Source organism: Pholis gunnellus, assembly GCF_910591455.1.
Source record: "Pholis gunnellus genome assembly, chromosome: 23".
NCBI classification, from domain to species: domain Eukaryota; kingdom Metazoa; phylum Chordata; class Actinopteri; order Perciformes; family Pholidae; genus Pholis; species Pholis gunnellus.
In genome coordinates this window covers 8,367,363-8,388,150 of record NC_136550.1, presented here as the reverse complement: position 1 = coordinate 8,388,150, position 20,788 = coordinate 8,367,363, and the positions used below count along the sequence as shown (strand labels likewise).

At 43.7% G+C, this 20,788-nt stretch overlaps 1 protein-coding gene across 1 annotated transcript in view; it reads right to left on the bottom strand.

The window, feature by feature from the left end:
* Positions 1 to 18,778, bottom strand: part of LOC306714860 (receptor-type tyrosine-protein phosphatase delta) — a 138,840-nt gene extending 120,062 nt beyond the window's left edge. The window contains 1 exon segment of the mRNA XM_079185019.1: positions 18,746 to 18,778. The gene's annotated coding sequence lies outside the window, so the exon portion shown is untranslated.
* Positions 18,779 to 20,788: the final 2,010 nt, after the last annotated feature.

Below are 20,788 nucleotides of genomic sequence, written 5' to 3'. Positions count from 1 at the left end.
CCCTCGCGCTCGCTCTCTCGCTCTCCCCTCTCTCGCACTCTCTCTCTCGCTCTCCTTTTCTCTCTCTCTCTCCTTCTCTCACTGTCTATCTGTCTCTTTTTCTCTCTGTCTTTGCCGAGCACGGACTGAACCCAGGAGAGTGTGTGTGTGTGTGTGTGTGAGAGAGAGAGAAAAGGAGAGCGAGAGAGAGAGAGAGGAGGGGTGACGTCACATAGCGAGGTCCCACTTTTCCCCAATTTTTTGGGATCAACTCCCCCCCAAGTCCACTACAGGAATGTGCACTTGGACATGGCTACGTTAGAGGATGATTTGTGTGTGTGGGTGTGTGCGAGCTAGTGGGTGAGTGTTTGGGTCTGACTATGTCATTTTGTTCCCCCCCCAGTCGGTAAATCGTGAGAATACGAGTTCATGTGTGACACCGCATATGTCTGTGTATGTTAGTTATGCTACAGCTATGTTATTATGAAGGATGAAAGTAAACACATACTGTATCTGATACAACAGACCGAATAGCATGGAGGAATTTACATAACACGGTTCAGAAAATTGAGAAAAAATGCACTTTCCATAATAGGCTATTAGGGGATTCAATTGCAGCAAACGGATAGAAAGGATGCAAAAATAACTACATTATGATGCCAATTTGTAAAAAGTCTAAATTCATGCTTCGTCACGACAAGCAAATAACTTCTGAAAACACTCTTTTCCGAATGTAGTTGGGATCAGATCATATAAACCATCGTGTTGATGTTTACACTACATCATGTTTGATATGCTCAATAGAGGTTTTTAACTGAACTTAATGTGAATATGATGTTGTAACTGTAGCTGTCAAATAGATCTAGTACTGTACAAATTGCAATATATTCCCTCTGAAATGTAGTATGCCTATGATGAGTATGAGTATAAAGTACAAAGAAAACTACCTCAGGATATTAAGTTCAGTACTTAAATAAATATACTTTAAATCCTTAAGTTGCACTGTGTAATGTCTGGCCACATGCTCCAAACAAATAGGGGGCAGCATTTCACCTCTACTACTTGATCTATACAATCTAAATATACAATCAACAGTCACAAACCCACAGCAGGGCAAAAATGAGCTGAATTCGACCAAACTGTTGAAACTCCGAGAGACGGTCAAAACAACACTACTATCTTATAATCTTCATGTGTGGCTCCATCTGTTTGTTTACTGTGCCGCAAAGCAAGGACTGTACCGTCCCAGTATGTTTGGATAGTTTGTTTATGAGATCTAATCCAAGGTGACATAAACGAGGAAACCACTCGCCCTCCCCACCGCCAGAGACGGGGGGCAGCCCAGGGAGACAGACCTTCAGAGAGCAGAGTTGTAGCAACACAACTGCAGCAGGGGTCTGATTCCTGGGCCCTTCCCGGACTCCCCGCCAGATCAGCAAAACCTTCTGTTGCAGACGTTGCACAGGTTAGACCCCGGGGCTGCCGGTAATCACAGCACGCTGCGACTCCCGGCTGCCGGGGTTTGAGCTGGCTGAATGCTAGTTGCTACAACTAACCGCCAACTGAAGAACTGCTGCCTGCCCTCCTGCCGGCAAAGTGGTCTCCTGGCGGCGGCGAGGACGAAATGAAAACAAAAATAAATGTTCTCATTTCTGCAGACTGGACACTACAGTGACAGTGGTATTACAAGACACTATACGGGCTGGGGCTAGCTGTTTAGCATGCTCATGTCAGGAGATATAACTACAATTCAAGACATAGACACTGTAACCTCGTGACATTTTGTTAATATTAGTTCTGGCCAGATCTGACATATTGCACCTTTTTAAGCAAGTGAGAGTTAAAGCCTGGCATAAATGGATGCTTCATGGTAGTAATGTCAGTGCAGACTCCATAAAAATGCCAACATATACAATATGATGACGACAAACTCATCACTAACAGCCACACTATAGGTCCCTGTAGAGAGATTATATCGATTTTGGTGTCAGGCTGGGCTTGAATGTGTGTGCAAGCCTGTCATCTAGCATTTTGTTTATTTTTATCAAAGGCAGTGCTTCAGTATGTCAGGAAAGCTGCCTTCACATACCGCATCGCGTACTCAAGGTCAGCCAGTCGGAGCAGCCAAGCTGAGCAGTAACCTCTATAAACCATGTATAATGATCACACATTTCATGTAATGATTCCAAGGCGTGATTGATTCACGTCCACCTTACTGAAAAGACATAATGGTGCACACAGCAAACGCATAAAGGGACAATGTTGCTCCTGATAACACAGTCAAGTTGTAGGGTCCTCTGATGTAGGGCTATACAGAAAAACAGCAGCAATGGCCCGGGGAGACAGATGACTATGACCAATTGTGTTTTGAGAAAAGTTGCTTTTTGTGGCAGCAACCCAAGCCTTCTGATGAACAACCCAGCCCTGCAGACACCAAACATCCAGCATCCAGCAATAGTACTCTGAGAGACAGACTGCCGCAGTCAGCAGATCTGTTTTCTTACCTGCACTCAGACATGCCATGTATCTGATTGAGTAAGTAACTGGGATAGTGATTCATACCTGCAAATTATACCCAGGCTCCCATTTATTAAGGGCAGCGTACCAGATACCGCCTCCACATGCAGATTTATGGGCCAAAAGAAAGTGCTGGTTTTGTGACAATGAACAATCGAGAAACTTGATGAAATTACTGTTGGGTGAACTATTGCCCTCGACTGCTAGCTATGAGAAAACACGGTGGGAGTGATAGCTTGTTGTGTCTAGAGGCACATTGTACTAAAGATCACAAATGTCTGATTATCTAACTTTCGCCGAAGCGGTTGTTTGGAAAATATTCATATTCATCCGGAGTACAGACTGAAGGCTGGAACGCGGTCCTGGTTGTGCTCTTGCTCTCTTGAATAAAATGGTTTCGGCCCTTTAGCACGAGGCCTGCAGACGTTCACCTCCGATGCACGACTGAAGGGGGTCTTACTCTTTTTCAAATCCCTCCAACGTATTCGTGATCTTTGAATATAATTGGATGACACTAGTTAGAAGATTTATAATTCCGCTCTGTAGCTAACCTTGTGCTTTCATATTCTTGGCACCAGCTCCAGCAGTGATACTGCAGCACTTGTTGATAAATGGGTGCAAGGGTAGGATTTATCAAGAGCCTTCCTTCCTGGCCTATCATGGCTGAACTTTGTCGCCCCAACAGGACACGGTAGTCTATAAACCATGTGTCCTTCAGTAAGAGGGATCCAAGACAGAGAGCCTGAGTGCCGGGCTGAGATGCGGCATCATCGCGTGCTGAAGTTCGCCTATTAATACTCTTGACAGTGGGAAGGCCATTTAACTCACTTGGCAAATGTTTTCTTTGTTGGAGAATGACACCACATTACTATTAAGTGAGCCAACAGTGGTTGATAAACTGCCTAAGGCGCGTTTATATCCATCCACACGTGTGTGGGGGGTCAGGTAAAGTGTAGCACTGATTGACATTTACTCTGTAAGTACAATGCAAATACAGCTGAGGATGCATGTTTCTACAATCAATATGCATTTGCTTCGAATGGATGATGTGAGCAAATCTTCTGTTGGTGTTTTTCCTGCTGACACAGGAAATCTATGGGGGCTATTCAGATTCCACAAAAATAATTAGCATTGAATATTTTCATTTATTTCAAAAGTCTGTTCAGTTACCTCCCTTTTTTTTGTCTTTTCCACACTGGAAATGGTAGTGGGTTGCCTTACAGGCTGCCAATGAATAATTGAATGCCATGTTCTATAATGTTTTAAGTAAGTATCAGAACCTAAGTTAAATATCTTGGCAACTACTGGATGAATTGCCTGCCATTCAATTCAGTACAGATATTCATGGTCCCCAGAGGATACATTTTCACTGTCAAAATGCCCTTACTTTCCTTCTAGCGCCACAAGAAGGTCAAAGTATGTACTTATCCTGTGAAATATCTCAACATCGACCAAATACCTGCACAATAATCCCATTCCCATCAGCCTTGAGAAGTACTTGGTGTTAAGTGATAACTAGCAGGTCGTAGTATGCTAGAGTTGGTGGATGCCGTGCACTTAAATGCTACATTTTCTCTCAGCACTGTCTTTAGAGGTGGCATTGTGGGCTATGTAAGTTACTGAATAAAGCAAATACATTTATAGATTCAGTAGGGTTTCTTTTCCAGGGTGCAGTGTTTATCCCAGTGGGGATAAAGGTTAAGAAACAAACCGGCAACACGGCTCGAAAACCAATCAAGTTGTTCTTTAAGTTGCAAAGAAAGTTGTTTGCTTTTAGTCTGCAGAAAAACAACGTTTTAAGTGATGCTTGTCGGGTACATTTCCACTCAGGAAAAGGCTCAGACTGGATTTTGTTGCTAAATAGGCTGAGGTCAGTTCCATTGTAACTCAATCCAATAACTGCCATACCAGTTTAACACTTGAGATTTGGGAGGGCCGACAGCTATTTTAGAAGGATTTTATTTCTGAATAAGTTGCATGTACTTCTGATCATGCTGCCTATTTATAATTCTGCAAACAAAACTGTCAATGTCGCATTTAATGTGAGACGGACAGACGTGAAAATACAATATCGTTCACTGTCAATCTCCCTATAGCCTGGGGTGTAGGCCTTTTCACCCTTGACAAGTTGTTGGCGAATTACAAATGACTGTCAGTCATTACTCTAGTTTCTGCTACCCAAAGACGACACCGTGTATAATACGGCGGAGAAGAGAGACACGTTGTCTGAATCAAAAACAAGGACTGTTGTGTTCAGCCCCTCGCGCCCCAGAGATGATACATTTATAGTCCCCCCTTCCTCCTCCTCCTCCTCAACCCTGATCAAGTAAACCAGTCATCGTAAAATTAATTTCCCCATCAAGCGAGACTCGCGCTCCTCAGGATAACAATCTATTTTAAGCGGATAAATCTAATCCAATGTGTTGAGATTGACTTGTTTATGGCCGCTGCCCAAGCAGTCAAGAGAGGTGGGGTAGGGTGGTGGGTGGTGGTGTTAGGGGAGGGGTGAAGCGACAAATACCAAGGTGATATTACACACATCTCCAAGGCAGGAAAAATGTAAACCAACACTCAAGTGTAGTCCTTGGCCGGGACATCTTATACCTCGCTCCTTCTTAGAGCCTGTCAGACATGATGGATGGATAACCATGCAGCCATGCTTTCACGAGCATTAATAGCCATTATTATGTACATGATAGGGAAGAAGTGGTTCATTTATTGGTCTGATGTCCGATAGCTACATCTGGAGCCTTACACAATCAGTGACAAGCGTCTATATAATTCACATAACTTGGAAAAACAATGACAGCCGTGTAACGCGTGCCCTCTAGCCCGATTATTAAATTAACCCTATCCTAAGAGTCAAAGTAAAAATTTGGGCAAAACATATTAAACACATAAAGTTTTACACTGAAAACTCAGCTAATCTGCTTCATCAGGACTATATGCTTGAAGTTTGATTATATTTGATTGACAAGTCAGGGAACATGATCAAACAACATGACATTTTTATTTGAATGTTGCTAACTTTATAAGGTGCACAGCAATATATGACATCGACGTTTTATGTAAAATAAACCAGTTCTAAATATGTCAGAAAACGTTGAGTTGATGTCAGGCCCCCATCGCTCATATAAAAGAGGTGAGTGAGCAAAGAGCACTGTGGTAATACATTAGCTCTCACTGGTGGCGCTGCCAGCAGTTTTACGTTAGATATTAACTATATTTGGAGCAGCTGACTGCAGCCTGGTGTCACAATACCTTCAGAGCTCACTGCATGTAGTCTTAAACTCTGGTGGAGCTGACGACATGTTTAGTCTACTGTGACATTGCCTCAGATTGGAGGAGCTGACTGCAGGCTTATCTTACATGTTTGATCAGCTTTGATTAGCTTTCAAGTAGCTTTTGACGAGAGTACCCAAGACGTCACCAGTAAAGTAAAGGACACAGTGGTGAGACCACCGAAGCAGGCATGACTACAGTCTGTGCTGTATGGAGGCAGCATCCATAGTTCAGTGTGCGACAATGCATAATATATTGTCTGCCACAGAGAGCATATTGTCAATGAAAACGCAATAGGCTGCACTCCTAAAGAGGGCGACTTGAACTCTTACGTGACCTGAACCGCTCCTCCTGTTACTGGGCACGCCGTGACGAGAGGAATGCGCTTACTCAACTGCACGGGAACTGCTGAGTCACGAGTAGTCAATATCGCCTTATTATGATGTCGAGCGAAATCAGATTCACGACGAGGCCCGTGGATGGGACCTCGGTGTGATTTAGTTTATTGTTGGCATGGGGTGCAATGAGCTGAAAAGCAATTAGGTCCATTAAGAGATCATCTGGGATGGCATGAGCAGCCATGGTGTGTGTGCGGCAACCTGCTCAGAGGATCGGAGAGAGACTGAGTTGGCGAGGGACATGGGCTTAGACAGATTGAGTCAACTCCTGCCTGACGGAGTCCCTCTGTGGAACTCGGCTCAGGACACCTGTCCGGTGAAACCATGCAAATTTGTATCTGAATGTGTGTGTGTGTGTGTAGTAGTGTGAGCATGCGCATGCAAATGGACTTTGTGCTCGATGTATGAGCCCCGAACAAGTTGTCTGTGACTATAAAATTGAGGTGGAGAATGAGGAGGAGTGGATTGGCAGACCGTTCCTGACCCCGCAAGCACTTCACTCTTAATTGTCAACCTGCGTGAAGTTGCATTTTACCGCTGTGGAGGGCGCGTCCTATTAGAAAAAGAGGCCGCACATAAGCAGTCAAATTGTAAGGAGCACGCGCACACTCCTTCAAGCGGGGGACATCCGTCACCACGCACTGAGAGATGCATTAGCCGCTCTGCTTTTTGAGTTATGTGGTGTGCCGTTTCCCTGCGAATGCAAAACATCCCAAAACAATGAACATGTGGTCTGCGTGCTCTGTGCACATCTATTATAAGCTGCCGCTGAAATGCGTTGTTGATTAATCAATTTGCTAAATGAGTCAATGGCAATTTCAATTATTGACTAACCATTAGTCACTTATTTAGCAAAAGTCCAGACTCCAGCTATTTAAATGTGGGAACATATTGCCTGTCCTTGTCCAAAGCAGTGGTTTAGGAAGGCCTTTGATATGGCAAACCCTCCACAGGGACGACAGGATGAAGTAAACCAGGATGAATATTGTGAAGAGTACTGATGTGATAATGCGACACTGTTTGGATGTTGTTACAGATCTCACTCTCATTTTTTTCTTTGTAATTCTACATCTTGCCTGAATTTGCATGGCTGCGTGTTGATCTTCTCCCTCTGTTCCTCTTCATTGTCCTTTCATTTATTTAAATATTCCCTCCTCTAAAAGCCTTTTTAACTTTTTCCTGCCATCTTCTTATCCCGGTTATTTGCTCATTCACTACCCGCTCTACATCGGCTCTTTCTGCTCTCCACCGCTCTAACTTTCCTTCCCAAAACTAATAGTGAAATACATCATCTCTGTCTATATCTCATACCTCCACTCCCTCTTTCTCCATCTCTCTCTCTCTCTCTCCCTCTCCGTCTTTCAGCGTGTGCGGGCCGGCATCGGGTATTTACGAGAAACCTCTCACCATAGCCGATTGATCACGGCCATTGTTTGCACTGGGTCCTCCATTTTACAGTTCAGTGTTCATGAAAAGGAGCTTTTTCCACTCTCGCTATCTGTCAACCCCGAAATATATTCTCTCTTTCCCTTTCTCCTTTTGGCCAGTGATCCCCCGCTGACATTTTCACAAGCACACCTTCATCAATTTCACACCTCCGATGCCCTCTTATGCCAGTGAGGAAGGGAGGAGGGGGAGGAGGGGGCGGAGGAGAATTGATGGGTGAGTGTTGACAAAGCTGGCTTGAATTCGAAGTCAGGGAGTGACAAAGTTCTTCAAGTGGAGGACAGATAGGAGATGGAGGGTCGTCGATATACGTTTTGTCAAAGTCCACTAATGAAACATCTGAATGATGCCAAAACAAGTGTTCCAATTCAAACATGTCCATTAGAGTCTATGAAAATCCCTTTTTTCACTTCCGTAATGTACAGTGTGAGCCTCTGCCTCTCAGTTTACCATTCGCTGCCCTCTGTAGTTCGCCTCTTTCTCATTAATTCCTCCCAAAGATGAGTCATGCAACTTATGCTATAAAGCCAATAACGCAATAAAAGGTGTGATGGAAAAAGCCAACCAGAAGGTAAACATCCCCTGTGCTCACTTCCTCCTTTTTAGTCTTGGGAAATTAGGCCATTCTATCATCAGCCAACTGGTGCATTTATGAGCCGCTAAAGTAATTGGCGGTCGCGGCGAGATCTCGGCTGAGACAAAAGGCAGCGCATTCACCTCGACAGAGCCTTAAGCGAAACGCTTCAGTGAAATAACAGAGAGGAGATAGAGGAGGAAGAAGCGAGTGGAGCAAAAGAGAGAAGCAAGGTGCCTCATTCACTGGCTCAGGGGTTTATGGGATTGCTTCCAGCTGTCACTCTGTGTAGTGAATCCGTAGCACCGTAATATCTTAATTGTTTCAAATTAAATGCTCGTAAAATGGCAAAGGAAATGAGGTTTCTTTTTTTCTCTGGCTAATCCAAAGCAGCCCCTTGACTTACATCTGGGCCCGCTTTAAGTGAGAGGCGGCTTAAAAGGTGGAATGGCTCCCACATGAGATGGCTATGGATAGGCTGCTGTGGAATTAGTCTTTATAGGTTGTGAACTACTAACCAATTACTGTGCATGTGTGAATCAGGTGTTTCGTAGCTCTCTTTTTTCTTCCTTTTCCTTGTCTCCTTATAATCCCCCCCCCCCTCTCTACATCTTCATCTTGCCCCCCTTCTGTCATTCTTTCTCTACATTTGTGAGTTGATGTGTGTACTTATATGTGTTTATGTGGAGGACGTGTGCGTGCAGAGGCTTATCATAATAAACTGTCTAAATATCCTGCAGGGATATCACACATTTAGTCCCCCCCCCCCCCCCCACCTCGCCATCTCCCTCCGGCACTTCTGAGACCTCAGCTCATTCCACAGCACACAGTCAAATCACTCAAGCAGCTAAAGGTCCTGAATGACATCAGCCTTGCTGTCAAATACACTCGCACAAATGTATGCATGCATACACATAATGCACACACCCTTGTTGGCATACATGCAGACGCACACAAAGCCCTTCCTACCTCAGTCACCAAGAATAATCAGCGGATATGCTGCTATGAACTCATGGCACGTTCTATACATGCAATTCACACACTAAACACGTGCGTTCTGTGATGGAAGTATGAGATGCTTCTCATGGCTTTGCTGACCACAATTCCCCGTCAGAATGGATATCAGAGTGTCCCATTAGCTCCCGTTAAGTTGACATCTTTTCTTCCATTCTTGCACAAATACCAGCTCAAAATGAAGCTCCTAACAGGCAAATCCAGCAGACAATTACATGCCATTACATCTGCAAAGTGGTTTTGTGGTGGGGGCTGTAGGTGGCTGTGACGGGTAGGGGCAGTGCAGTCGATTATCATAAAATGAAACGCCAACTGAGAAGGCCTGACACCTCTCCACTTGGAACCAGACACTGATTGAAAAAAGAAAAGAAAAGGAAGAAAAAAAAAAAAGCTGAAGCATCATCATTGCCTCACAATGCAGAGAGTGGCTTTCATTCTACACAGCAGATGGTGATGCACAAGTGCCATGGTAAAAGTTCAACTGAAAAATGCTCGGAAAGTTTCTGACACTTCTGCCATCAACAGTGCCATCTGCAGTTAGTAACATCGAGAGGAAAGCGGTGTCGACAGTTGTCGACAAGTGTTATTTGGTGACTTTGTCAACTCGTCTCTCAAAGAGATCCAGACTGCAACAACAATAATATTATTAATAATGATAATAATGACGATAATTATGTTTTTTCTTGTATTCCCCATAATATTGTGGATCAGATAAAATCAGAAAATTACGATGAAACATGGAAATTTGAAAATATGTATTTATTCAACTGACAAAGTGAAGAAAAGTACATCCGGGTCAAACTTGTCCTATTACAGGGCTGACTGCTGTATTCTGAACTAGCTATCAGGGTATTTCCATTCATTTGCAGATGCTGAAACTGCAGCAATTAATATATGTATCCAAATTTGGAATGTGTTAATGTGTCTGATGCTGTGTTTTCAGCTTGTTCTGCTGCCCCCAAGTGGCCTGACAGATTGGTTATTAGTTGCAGCTTTACGTTACACAGAGCATGAGTCTGACCATGTTTTTCACCAGATCAGCTGATCAAAAAGCTTTTTCACCTCAGACATTTTGACTTACAGCGGGGAAAGCACAGGTGTTACTAACAACATTAATGACAGCTCCGTTCTATTCAAAAGTCCCAATAAGCCATGACAGTGTGACAGTGAGCCCGGATGCATAATACCAGAACCCTGAAACTGAATTCAATTATCTAAATGTCTGTCTAAGTCTATCTTGAGGTGAGACAAAATACGCCGAGGCCCCACCGTGATGGCGGCCTTACGGTTCTTGGTGCTGCAAGGACAAATGTTTGCACCCCAATGTCCTTCACTGAATCCATCTTTTTCATTTTCTCTGCCCCAACTCCACATCGAGGTCCTTATCCCACCTCTGACCGTTTTAAATGTCTCATCTGCGTGCTGCGTTGTTTCAATGCGCCGCAGAGTATTCTCCATCCTCTCCTCTGGTGCTTCACATCCCATCTCTCCCCTCTAATCTCTACTCCTGGTCCTTTCATTTCCATGTCTCTCCGCTCCTCCCCTACCCTCTCTTCCCTTCTCACTCTGTATTTTCTAGCGTCCTCATTCCCTTTTCTCTCCCCTCTCATGTCCCTCTCATCACCCCCACTCCTCCCATCCGTTTGGTTTTGTTCCCCCCCCCCCCCCCCCCCCCCCCCCTCCTGCACACTACACAACTTCTCCTCCTCTTCTTCGCTCCCTCGTGTGCTGTTGGATCCTCTTCCCGCCTTCCCCTCACATATTCTGCTTCTCTCTGTTTGTCTCCCTTTACCATTGTTATTACCTTTTCGGTCCTGTCTGATTATCTTGTTACCGCCGCTTTAGCAGCAAATTCTCTTGACCCGATCTTTACATGTTCTCCTTTTTGTCACTTTGACTTTTAGTCTTTGCGCTACTTAACCAGCCTTTATTTGTCTTCTCTTTCCTTTAACCTACCCGCCGCTAGTTTTTCTTATGCCCCTATGCCAGAATATGTGCTCTATTACAGCCGGTCTCGCACTCTGTCTCACTCTGTCCTCTCCTCTCCTCTCCTCACTCTCTCTGCCATTTTTTGTGGCCTTTCGCTCTGTGCACATCTAATGGCTGGGGTGTAATCCACTGGCTAATCTGCTGACAGCCTGTGTGACAAGGCATTAGCTTTGTGTCACTGCCTGCCATGCTGCTTCTCAGCGTGTGTGTGTGTTAGAGCGCGAGAGAGTAGAGGGAAGAGTCTGTGAATGCTAGTGTGTCCGCATGCAAACGCAATATGTTTGTAAAACTTTGTGTACGGGGTGTGAGTAATGGCTTCTGTGTGTGTTGCTCCATGTCAACTGGATGCCCGAGCGTATAATTGACACTGTAGCTCCTCCATTTTGCATGGCCTTTCACCTTTCCATTTGTTTCCACTAGTTATGTCCACTGCTGCACTTTCTTTTTTTTCTTTCTCTATGGGTGATAGCAATTTTAATAAGATACAAGGTCAGAGTGCTGGTGGATATGGCGAGAGGCAGACTGGCGAAGACAGGCCAAAGTTTCCTTGTCAGGTTGCCTTGTCAGGTTGCCCCTCTGCTCTGTCAGGCATCCAGCCGTGTCACATAGCGCTCCGTTTGGAAACAAATATTGGATTTCCTGTTATTTCCACCGGAAAAGTTTGGACATAATTGTATTTGGCACCAAACGCTGCTGCCATTTGCTGCTTATTGACTCATAACATCATTGATTCATCTGTTAACTATGTTTTTGATAATTTGGTCAATTGTTTAGTCGTTGCAAAGATATTGAATACTGATAAAAGAGAGAAAAGCAGACAAATCATCACATTTAAAAAGCTGTATCCAGCAAATGTGTTGCATTTTTGCTCATGACCTTAAAAGGAATAATGAATGAATCGCTTATTAAAATTGTTTTTGATTAACTAACTGTTCCACCCCCGGTTCCGTTGGTTACGTCCTGTGGCTCCGCATTATGCTCCACAAAAATCTCCTTCTCCTCATCTCAGTCGCCAGCTCCACTTCACCAGCAGAACTCGCCTCACACTTGGCCACATTTCTCTCTCTTTTTGTTTAGCTTCTGTCCCTTTCTTTAGTGGTCCCCTCCTCTGTCTCCACCTGAGTGATCCTGTTATCACAGCTGACCTGTCGCCAGATCTGTCAACAGCCACAGAGATTACACCGAAGGCCGCGGAACACATTGGGCTCCCCGTTTGAAGGGGGGGGGGGGGGGGGGGATTGCCTGATCCCCTGATGCTGATAAACTGGCCGAGGCTTTGGGGATTCAAGAAGGTCCCGTCGGGAATTGGGTAGCGGGATGTGTGCGTGTGGGGGGGTTGATATAGTCAACCTCAAGTCTACTTCTAATCACTGGGCCTTTCAGAGGGGATAAGGGAAAGGAGAATGGGAGCTTGGTTTGGAATGGAATTAGGCCCTGATGGAGCCGGGGATAAGGTTGTTTGGACTTTGATTTGATCACACAGTTTGCTTGAAAGCTTTAGAGTAGCATGTTTGATCAAATCTATACTGCCAACATGCTGTACAGCTTGGGTTAAATACATTGGCAATAACAAAAACTGCTATTTGAACCTAAGTCAACAACATGCACGTGTAATGCACATGTAACCTTGCGTGTCGTAGCGGCTCATAATTTATATCATATTAGCCGTATTGGCACGTATCTGCCAATGCCTTCTGAACGGAACATTTTCCATCTAATGAATCATAATTTCCGGGGAACTGGGTTTCATTTCATTCATACTAATTTCTAGGTATTCCTTGATCCATCCCTCCAATTCTCCCCCCCCTCCCCACATGTTGCCACATGGGGGATACTTCTGCCATTCAAGTGAGAACAGAGCACAATTATCATTGATTCATGCGCCATAAAAGCAAAGCAGAGTGAGACAGACTCTTATGAAACGGGGCTTGCCAAAGTACTGTCAGAGCCGGAGTTTGATGGCTCACTCGTCCGTGGCCTCCGCATCATGTTGTCTTCACCAGCTGTTGTTTGACAGAAAGGGATTCTTCCCGCAGTGTGCAAAGACACAGCTATCAACTTAAGAGGCTTGACAGCAGCTCACTATGGGGCCGTTTTTCTACTGCATTGTATTAGGCCTTACTGGTGGAGCATCTGCAAATGGTTTCACGCGATACAACAGCAACAAATTATGAAAGAAAATCCCTGAAAGCAGAGTGGACCCCTGGTGGTCTCTTCCTCCATAAAATAGCGTAGTATTTCTTTACAATTTTGGATTGATATTGTAAAAAGTTGTGGCGCTGCTATATGTACGTTTTGTAGAATACACCATAAAGATTTTCTTTTGGATTTGATGGTGGCTTTGTGTCATAATATTGTGATTGCAAGGGAACCAAGGCCTAGAGAAGTGCAGCAACCAATAGAGTCTTGGGAAGCACTGAAATAAACTGCCTTTTATTGATCGGCCCTAATTACAGGAGTCAATGGAATTTATGTTTTTCAGGCTTGCCAGAAGCCACTAATATGCCATACTGAGTTGAGCACTCACTTCTAATGGTGAGTGATCAAATGACAAACTGTTCTGCTAAACAAAAGCAGTATAGAACAAACAAGGAGGGGGATAAAATCCAGTCTGGAGCTACATTGCCAAACAAGGTTGTCAGGGCTCAGCATTTTCAGTTTTTATCCTCCGTGTCTGAACAATTGATAGCAAATCATAAAATAAACCACCACCTGCTATTTAGTGTGGCCTCCCAAAAAAATCTAAACCGTGCTGTAGAAAAAAAACAGCGATGCTTTTTTTTTTTTTGCTCATTTCAGTATTCAGTCAACTTTAACCATGTCAGCAAAAAAGGCGCAACTGCATTCTCCATCTTCATCACTGCAAATCAGCGTAGTTGAGTCAAAAGCAGCCCCTGCCTATGTAGATGGTAAAATCCAATGTACACTACAATGCATGCTACGAGGCTTGTTGATGCTGATTGTGAGAGCAGAGCCGAGCTCCCAACACTTAGTAGATCATCGTAATTAAAACATAAATTGGAGGTATTGAGCTGCATGCAGTCGCCAGCGCGGGCTCCAGGGAAGCATTGATTCATGCATGCACTTGGAAACAATCGCTCTGATTTGCTCGGAGTAAAATATAGAAGTCTTGTAAATAAAATCAATAGCAAACAAGCTGCCCGGGCTCCTCAAATAGTAGACAGTGAATTACAATCAGGCAAATGATGCTGGAGGCATGAGCGAGCATGGAAAGATGGGAGAAATGCAAGCTTTACAGTGAATGCAGGGTAAGATACAGTACATTTAAAAATATGTGGCCGAGGCAAAATCTCTGATTGGATGAGTATTGATTGGTTTTGATGGCCCAGTGAGATGTTTGAAAGAAACTCAGGAAAGACAAGACAACTGGTTGCAGAAAGGTATGTCAGGTCAGTCCTCGTTATAGAGACTCGTCTAAAAATATACACTGCACCTTTTCAAGCTTAACAAGTTAGCCAATACATCCGCAGACACAAGTGCTTTGTGCCGTGTTTCCATGTTTGGAATTGTACACCTGTTGACGACTAACACAAAAGAAGAAAACATAAACCATAATTTGTTGTTTTTTCACAAATGTTTGGAGAAGCAATGAAAACTGTTTTTAGAACCCGGAATAAATCCCCTTAAAAGGCATCTTACGGCTAAATATTGAATCCAAAATGTCCTTGTAACTGTTAAATTCTCCCCCCGGAAGCATCTTTTCATTTTCTTTTCTGCTGGCATGAACACAGCTCGGCACTGTGGAGCTCTATCTCAATCAGCCATATTTGTTCGTTTGAAAGCCGTCCTAATTTACCCCGAAAATTAGTCCTACTTAAGACAGTCAAGAACAAGAAAGCTTTGTGCAACCAGTGGACTTTGATGTGCATCTGAAGTCATTGTCAAAGTCTGTCTCCTGATGAGAGGTAATGGAAAGGATAAGGGTCTAGCGTAATAACAGCACAGCCCTGATGCAATCTTTATTACATGCCATTTACGTTTATACTGAACAATAACACATTCTGATAAATATGCACAAAATGCAGGTAAATATAATGTACACACCTGCTGCAGTGCAAGGCCTTGATTAGTGCCATTTAGGGAATTGCATACCTAGCTTTTGAAATTGTATTTTGCAGTAGGTTTGCATTGCTGAACTAGTAACATAAGCTAGTTCATCTTGGATATGAATGGTCCACACTGAAGGGCCTGCTCAGGAGGTTACCTGAGGTATAATACAATCTAATAGAGCTGCACAAGTCTGGCTATTTGCTGACTTTACTTCAAGTCCAAGGTTCACCTCCAAACACACTGCAGAGTTTTTTTTTCCCCTCCTCTTTGTAAAGCTAATATAGCGTGATGAGAGAACAGAAGCACAATGGTTGCTATCTGCAGAGGTGCCATGTGCTATGGCTGAAGGAACATTCCCCGAAATGGCTCTGGGCGCACACCTGAACCCTGTGCTCCACATTTCAGATTTTACATCTTGAAATGTTGATGTAAAGCAACAAGGCTGCACTCACGACACAAACTGGAAACATGAACGGTATTACTGGAGTTTCATTTATGCCTGCGTAATCCGTGATTTCTGGTCATGTTTCTTGGACTAATCATGCTGTGGGCAGTGTCCTTCGCTGCTGCCAGCCCTCACGTCGGGGAAAAGAGAGGGGTCAGGAGTGAATGGGCACAAAGTAAAAGAGAGAGGACGGGGAGAGAAAAGCTGTTGCAGATGAGCGCAGGCATGAAAACAGCTATGGGGAGAGGGGGAAAGAGGAGAGAGAGAGAGAGAGAGAGAGAGAGAGAGAGAGAGAGAGAGAGAGAGAGAGAGGAGAGAGAGAGAGAGAGAGAGAGAGAGAGAGAGAGAGAGAGAGAGAGAGAGAGAGAGAGAGAGAGAGAGAGAGAGAGAGAGAGAGAGAGAGAGGGGGGAGGATGTACAGGGAAAATTGGATAGGGAAACAACAGAGGGTTGGGAGAAGCAGTCAAGATGACATGGCATGCGTAGAGTGGCATCAGAATGAGAGCGGGTGGAAAGGAAGGAGAGAGGCAAAATTGGAGAAAAGCAAAGAAAGGTGTTGGAGGAAGAGCTTTTCCTATAGCCCTATACTGTATCCTCAAAGCGGCTTTCATCCGCCCTCACATCACCAGCCTTGAGAAACCCCTCTGCAAACTACACACACATACACACACACTAATTATTCCGAAAAGTGTCCTTTGACAGTAATCACAAGTCTACCTTTTGGCATCATAAACATTAGTTTTTATGAATTTTGTTGCTCCAGGGAATTGCTCAAAAAGGTAGACGGAAAGCCTAAAAAAAATATTTCCTCTCAATATAGAAAAAAGGAGCCTCGCGAGGGAGATGAATATTGAAGCCTTTCCAGCTTGAGAGACAAAGCCAAAATAGAATGATTTTGTTTTTCTTTTGTTTCGACAGCAAATCAAAGGGGCACTCGCACAGGTATCTCAGTACGGACGGACACAAGAAGGCAAACGTACGTCCTGATGGAACATCTTTCCTGTATTATCATAACAGTATTATATAGGGTCAAATCAAATTTCACCAGATGCATTATGTATGCATACGCATGGTAACGCCTGAGCAAAGGCACACATGCACACAGCCCGAATGAATGCCAGGAGCAGATAGGAGACAAAGGATTTAAAGCGAGGCTGACTAACAGAGTATGACATGTCCAAGGCCTATCACTAATTATGCCCCCACTGCTACAAACTGTTCCCTTTCTATGATCCTCTGAAACAGGAGGCAGGGGAAAAGGCTGCAGCAATTACTGATGAAACCACCCCATAAGTCAAATGTGTGTTAGTCAGTGTCAGGATGTGGGAAACGGTTCTTTAATAAAGACACTTTATTATAAAAGGGTTCCATAATAGGTATTTAGTTTGATATGGCTTTTGAACAACCTGGCATTATTTCAGTGACACTATTTTTGTAAATTGACCTCGGAAGTGCATACTGGATGTGCTGTAACGACAGAGTGCAGTTCAATTTAAACGGGCTTCCATAACAAAAAAATAATCTACATGAAATGGTAATCCATTACTCTCTGACACGAAATTTAAGGAATACAACTTAATGCATGTAGCAAGAGCACTGTGTGTCACACATGTCAACCTTTTTGACAGAAACCAGATGGAACTGTTTATCTGGAACAGCCTGCAAGTTAATCAGCTAAAGCAAATTGATTTTATGTAAATATCTATCAAAATAGAAGCAATTCTTTCAAACTATGTAAACTCAAGCAGTTCTCAGGTTTTCCCTGTTTGGACTGGAGGCTGTTGAACCCGATGAGGTTTTCTCTGGACTTAGCCCTTGCTGGCATGGCAGTCATTGTCAAGTTGCCTTTAACTGAGATGTAACTACTCTACTGCGTGATTCAAGCTTGTAAAATGGATTTTCTATTTTATAATCTTGTACTTTTACACACGTATTACCCTTTTACACACGGTACCTTCAACGTCCTTTGGGTATGATTATCGAGGTGGTTTTATTATATGCTGTCGGTGTCCTTTATGGAAAAATTATTCTGGAACGATTAGCCTTGGACAAGATGAAGCATCTCGCTCAAAAGACGAGGTAATGCCGGATGTTGCATATAATGTGTTCGGTGGAAGCTCTCTGGTAATCTGTTCTTTTGCATGGATGAATAACAGTTCTCGTCTTTCAAAGATGGACCAATTTTCAGACTTTTATCCAAAATATCCCCTCTTTAATTGAATCTTAAGCTCCAAAATGCTTTCCGTGATCAAGTCAAAGGATGGGTAACACGTCTTGTCAGTCTTTAGTGATTGGCTCACGATTGTTACCTAAATTCCCCACCTATTGATCAAACCCAGCCCTTGAATCCCGTCTCGGTGAAACAGATCCAATGAACAGCATCTCAATTAGTAAATATGTGGCACTCTTCTCAAATGCAGAAGAAGCACTTCTGCTACTTCTGTGGTGACGACACATTACCATTTTAGTTTTCTTTTTACCTCCAAACTTTTCCACAATGCATCTACTGAGTCTTGTGTCAAGATGTCGAATGTATGCTCAGCAAACCTAACCATACAAACCCAAGAAGATCGGCTTAGCTTGTGCAAACAAACTGCCCAAACAAACACCCACATAGATTTATGCTGTTGTCGAATGACCCACATGCTCACTTAGATTTGTGGCACTCCACCAATAGACTTCACTGTTGCATGGGCAGCAGAGATGATGGGTGAGGCTGAGATGTTGCGGCATGCCATTTATCTCTGTCAGACGTGGTTGAGCACCAGTTCTTATTGGCTGGGCAGGATTCGTGATTGCTAAAGCGGCACCCCCAGTCTCTGAGACCATGCTAATTAAACAGTGGGGAGAAAAGAGCAGGAGGCCTTCACACTCTATCCTCTAAGGCTCCGTCTCTGCTGCAACCAGCATTAGCACACACAGTTCTTCTGAGACGGAGCAGAAATGGAAACCCAGCTTAAAATGTCATGACCCATCGTTGTTGTTGACCATACAATGATTCTTGCCTCAGATGTGATTATAAAAGCTTACCTTTCAGCACTCAAGCGACCCACCCAACAGTTCAAGAGCTGCAGGACGACAACAAACAACACATGTTAGAATGCATGCGCTTTATTCACCGTCATAAAAGCTGTTATGATAAAAAAAAAAGAAAGAAAAGAGTTCAAGAGGCACGGGTGAAGATTGTGATTGTTCCAACAGCGCAGTGAACTGCTGCCCTGAGCTTGAGCACACATTCACTACTGCCGTTGCTTTTTATAGTGTAAAGGGCAAACATTTATTACCCACTGATTACATTTGGCAGGCATATGTCTGACACTTAAGCCCTTGTAATTTTCCAAGCCGTTACAAAAGCCCCTTCTTCGCCGCTGATATTCAGTCACTGCTTTAATGTGGTATGTCGAACAGAGATTTCATTGGGGCACCAAAAAAAGGAGTTGTGAGAACAAAGAAGAAATGGGAGTTGCGGGGGGGCTGAGCAGCTTTTTTAGTTTAGTATTAATTAAAATGTGGGCGGCACTCAAAAGGTCAGAGATTGACCAAAAGAAAGAGGGAAAAAAGGGGCACGTCACTGCTGATTGTGTGCATAAGGCGCTCAAGGTCTTGTAGATTAATGCAAGTTCACTTTCAAAAGGGGAATCAAGAGAGAATTAGTTGTGTGACCGATAAACAGCATATCTCCGTGCTCTGTTTTCTTCCCCTCTTTTTTCCAGCTGGGAGATAAAATTCAGGCTTTGGCAATGGTTGCCATCGAAATTGATTCTGGCAGAGGAATATGACTGCAGAGTATGAGGGCTAAGTATCTGAATAGCTGCTGTCAAAATGCTGAAGGGGAATTTATTCCTAGTTTATATGCAAGCTATATCATGGAGTTACTGAGACTAAACGGCTACAGTTTGATATACAGTATGCTGTCATTCCACTGGCGTATAATCGCGGAGCTGTTCTAGACGCAGGCTTACGGGTGCCGTGCCTGGATTCAGTGAATGCAATGGAAGCGTCCAATAATTTGCTCGGATATGACAAATCCTCTACATTTCAAAATATCAAATAGTCTTTGAACCGTTGTTGTAATTACCACAACCTTAATATTGGTCAACGTCAGCTTATGTGTGAACACTTTGTAAATCTGATGCATTTGAGTTTTAAAAAAAAATCCATTTTGAACGACGCTCAGCATCAATGATATGATTGGAATGTGATGTGAGCATCTTTTGGGAAGGAGCCAATGAGAGAAAGCGAAACACAACAAAGAGTTAGGAAAGAGGAAATAGGTAGCCCCATTGTGTCTGATCTATGCTTCCAGTAAGAAAGGTGTCTTGACCGGTGGGGAATACAGAACATGATTAATAGGTACACTCAGCAATCAGCAGGCAGTAAGGGAGCCACCTGTCAGAGGTCCTCCCGCCCTTCATAGATTTATGGCTAATAATTGGCCATGAATGTAGCCAGCCTGGTGCTATCAGAGGCTCACAGGGCCAGTTGGCTAGATATACAAACAGAATAAAATCAATCTGTGTGTTTTATGCTGAATACTGTGAGAGGATGCAGACAATACATTCCAAGTGAAAATGCTTGTGCCTGTACGAAACTGAGAATAGCTCCAGACAATGACGTTAGTTCCCGAAAATAGACAGTCACACATTATGGTGCCCAAGACTGTATTCACTTTAAATGGCAGACCTGCCTGCTAGTCACTCTGCAGTGCTATGCGCGTACGCTTAACATTACTAATTGGATAGTTTATTAAAAATAATTTGCTGCTCAGGGTCCACTCAGTACATTTCAATCTTAAACTCTCCACGGGGTGTGATAGATTAAACAAGCACTGTGTATATTCAGCTGCAGGTTGACACCTTGACAAGTTCTACATTATGCCTTAAGTATCCCCAAATAATGAAACTAGCATGTGTAACTGGGGAAATAGACATGATGACCTTCTTAAAGCGCCATCTGTTGCACAGCACAACCACAGCAAGGCGAGATTAGCCAGTGAGGCTGAAAGAGTCACATTGACACCCACAGTGTCCCACCGCGCCGTAAATGGCAAAACACAGTATCTCCACTTTGCTT